The following is a 4,423-nucleotide window of genomic DNA, read 5'->3' as shown; positions in this document are numbered from 1 at the left end:
GGTCAGTGGAATTCCATAGGGGACTGAATGAAGGTCAGATGTTAGGGACTGGAACAAGCACTGGAGACTTGAGTTCTAGTCTATACTCTACGTGATCACGGCTCAGTTCAGTCTTTCAACTTCTCTATATCTCAGTCATCTTGACTTATCTAACGGGGATAATGATAGCTTCTCTATCTGAAATTTGAGTGTTTTAGAGATGTAAGGGCTTTTAGAGATATCTTTAATTCACAGAATTTCTGTAAGAATCAAAAGATATCTCCGTAGTCCCCATTTTCAGGTTTCAGTATTTCACTGTTCTGTTCCACTGCTCTGAATTCTTCCATTCTATTCATTTGAAGTTTCTCCCATGTGGAAATATATTCCATTTCTCCCAACATTTATCCTGTTATTTAAAAGTTTCCAGCAGATAGGCACAAATTGAGATTTTACCTGGCAGAGATCCACTTAAATATGCAATTCCCAGGAACCACTTTTTATTTGCAAGTGACACTACCTATAATAAACATGACAAGTGCTATAGAAAGGGAAACAATTATTATTTCAATCATTCTATCCATCAATGAATAAAGCAAATCAACAAACATTTATTAAATATCTCTTATTTTCTAGGAAATATGCTAGACACTGATATACAAATATAAAGATTCAATAATCTTTACTCTCAAGAAGTTTATATCCCATTATGTATCTATAATGCCATAAATAAAGGAGATGTTAGGTAGTGTTTTACCCATAAAGGTTGATAGAATGTTGTTTGTTTCCTCTACTAACCACCAGAAATAAACATATATATATGTTAATGCATCAGTTTATATCAGTTTATAGAGGGAATAAAGAGTTGTGCAGAGATCAGGGTAGAGAGAATATCTCACGTTGCTAATAGGAAAATCGTGTGGGAAATTCATGTGCCACAAGACCTATAGAACTGAGTGGAGACTGTTTTCCCTCCTCCTTCCATTATAGTATTTATGGGAACCAGAGAGTGGTAATGGTTTTGGTATGGTAGGGATCAGGCTAGGCTAAATATTTTGTGGGGTAGGGTGGTTGGTGATGATGAAGGATACAAGTACAGGCAAAGTACATGCTGTCATACGTGAAAAATTGGGGGTTAAATGTTTCCCTTTATTCCTTCACTAAGTCAAATAGTGGGATTCATGGATATTGCTACTAGTCTAAAGGCATAGTTCGTGCTATTGTAGAGACCACATAGAGCGTGCACCAGAGTTGGAAGGGTAAAAAATGATGAAGCTCGAGCCACATCAATTAAATTCTGTATGGAATTTCCAGATGAGGAAATTCTACCAATTTAGAGCATCATCTTTTCTGTAATTCATAATCTTAGAGATCTGTTTTAAGAAGAAAATGGTTCAAGTGACTTCCCCAGGGTCATGCTGACATACTGGTTCAGTCCTCATTCTATTAAGATTGGTGATGAATAAATGAATCCTAGCTAAGGCACACACCTTATTTAGGTAATGTTCAATCTATGCCCTTTCACACCACCAATCTGTGCCTTCCCAGTCACCAATGGAATGAAACAGGTCTGTGTGCTTGCTCCCATGTTTTTAGGATGTTTTCAGCCATGTTGACAAATGCTTTCAATGAAGATGAACGTGGTGTCGAGGTCAATTACCATAGTGATGGCAATTCTTCAGTTTGAAAAGGCTACAGGCCAAGACCAAAGTGGAGGGAGAGTTGGTGCTCGATTTTCTGTTTGCAGATGATTGCGCACTCAGTGCATCCTCTGAAGCTCAGATGCAGCAAAATATGGATCAATTCTCCGCTGACTGTGCTAATTTTGGCCTAGTAATTAACACCAAGAAAACACAGGTGCTCCATTATCCACCACCACCTCATCCATACGTGAAACCATTGGTTACAAAAAATGGAGAAGTTTTGAATGCTGTGAACAAGTTCAAGTGTACTTTTCAGGGATGTGCACATTGACAATGATATAAATGCATGCATTGCCAGAGCTAGCTCAGTTTTTGGGAGGCTCTGAAGAAAAGTTTGGGAGAGAAGAGGTATTAGACTTACTACCAAACTGAAGGTCTACAGAGTCATTGCGCTGACCTCATTGTTGCATGCCTGTGAAACAAAGACAGTCTACCAGCCCCATGCCAGGAAACTGAATTGCTTCCATTTGAACTGTCTTAGGAAGTTTCTATGGATCACCTGGCAGGATAAGGTGCCAGTCACTGAAGTCCTTGCTTGAGCTGAACTGCCAAGCATTCAAACTATGCTTCAGAGAGCACAATTCTGATGGGCTGGCCACATTGTTTGAACGCAAAATGCACACTTGCCAAAAAGACTATTTTGTGGAGAACTCACATGGCGCAGGCAATCACATGGTGGTCAGAAGAAGTGATACAAGGATACTCTCAAGGTCTCTCTTAAGAACTGTGGATTTGACTATGCAATATGGGAGACACTGGCACAGGACCACTCAGCCCACATCAGAAAGGGTGCTGTGCTCTATGAGCAAAGCAGAATTGAGACAGAACAAAGGAAACATAGGATGTACAAATTTGGAATATCTACCCCAAATATTCACATAGGCTATCTGTGCACAACCTATGGTAGAGCATTTCAAGTTCATATTAGTCTGATTAGCCACAGTTGGACTTACTGAAACTCCACTTGATCACGGCGATGTCATTTTGGTCCTCTTCAAAAACAAAGGACAGTAGGAATTCAAGATAAAATCCAAATATTTTAGCCTTCCAAGGGCACATAAAGATTGTGTTCCCATCTTAATGCTATACTTTTTGGGAGGTGCGGATAAAGCTTGGCTCTTCTCAAAGCTAAAAATTCCCAAATTTCTGATGTTTTGAATGACAAGATTTCTGATCCTCTCACCATCTTGGTTGCAGGCTATAGGTGTCACAGCTTGCCAAAGTCTTTCCAAAAGTATGGTGCTGAGAATTGAATATAGTACTTCAGATATAGTTTGAATAAAGTATTGTGCAGCGAAATTATCATCTCCTTTAGTCTGAATGTTTTGCCTCTTAAATGCAACTCTTCAAGACTGGGCAGATGATAGCCTGCACTGGTTGTTTGTCATCTGAGATTTCTCCATATGAATTGAATTACATATCCATTTCCTATCCTAAGACAGTTTAGTTTAGTTTCTATTTTTGCTTTGCATTGTCTTGGTCTTGGCTTCCATATTGGCTGTTAGCTTTTATTGACCTTGTAGGCCTTTCAGATCCCTTGATCCTTTTTACATAAACTGTCGTTTAGACATATTGGCATCCTAATCTCCCTAACATATTAAAATTTGCCTTTGAACTATGCTTTTTATGAACTTGGATATCTTTATTGGCAAATATAATTTTGCAGTTAAAGCAGGCTAAGTTTATTTTTGGACATACCCTCTTCTTCCTCTTTTTTTACCTTGAAGATACTACACTACCCTTTCCTTCATGGCACCCAATGCCTTCGTATTCTCTTTTCCTTACCTCCTTTCAGATTATGCTCTTAAGAAAGTCTAATACTAATGAGAAAATAATTAATAAAATCACCATTCAAAGGGTATTTGTATTTCAATAGGGAATTAAACCTTAAACCAAGGAGTGAAATCATATTTTTGGAAGGTCAAACATCATGAGATAAGGAAAGAAATCTGGCAACAGGTGTCTTGTCAATATCCCTGCTCTGTAGGCAGTGATTTCTCAGGTTTTTGATGCATACCCCCAGTTATTACTTATCTTTGAAAGATGAATCAGGAGTAAGTACAATGGTGAGAATGGTAAGAAAATTGTTAAGAAAAGGTTTCACCATTACTTATCATTCAAATATGAGTACAAATTGTATGTAATCTCTTCACCCTGAGGCAACACAGAGCATTTCTCCTTTCACCCCTGACTTCCAACTAGAAGTGGGTAACTGGGTTGCCAAACTGAGAGAGTGCTGATAGCATTTTGGGTTACTGGTTCATAAACATGAAGTCAGAAGGGGCCTTTGACATCATCGTGTAGAGTTCCCTAATTTTATTTCATTTTTAATAGTAAATTGAGCATTTATACTGATGAGATCCATAGAAAGGTTGTTGTTATTGTTTCTTGTAAGATGAAAACTATACAAAGGGTAGAAGTTGGGGCAAGTACAGAATTCAATTGAAGATAGTTATATTTGGCATCAAGTAGTAGAAACTTAAAATGTAAAAACAGACTTGAACTATTATTAATAAGCTTGAAGAATATCAATGATTTCAGTAATCTATTTTTGTCTTTTTTAACATTATTACTTAAAATTATATTTCTACTTTTTCTTTTACTTCAAATTAATTTCAAATATAACCCTCCCTTCTCCCCTACCTTCTTTATAATACAATGGAAAAATAAATAAATCAGCATAAGCAATTAACTCATCGGCCATGTTTGGTATCATATGTAACACTCCCTATAAATAGTGTCCC

The sequence above is a fragment of the Notamacropus eugenii genome, chromosome 4 (assembly GCF_028372415.1).
Source record: "Notamacropus eugenii isolate mMacEug1 chromosome 4, mMacEug1.pri_v2, whole genome shotgun sequence".
NCBI lineage: Eukaryota > Metazoa > Chordata > Mammalia > Diprotodontia > Macropodidae > Notamacropus > Notamacropus eugenii.
Note: the sequence above shows the minus strand (reverse complement) of the source record.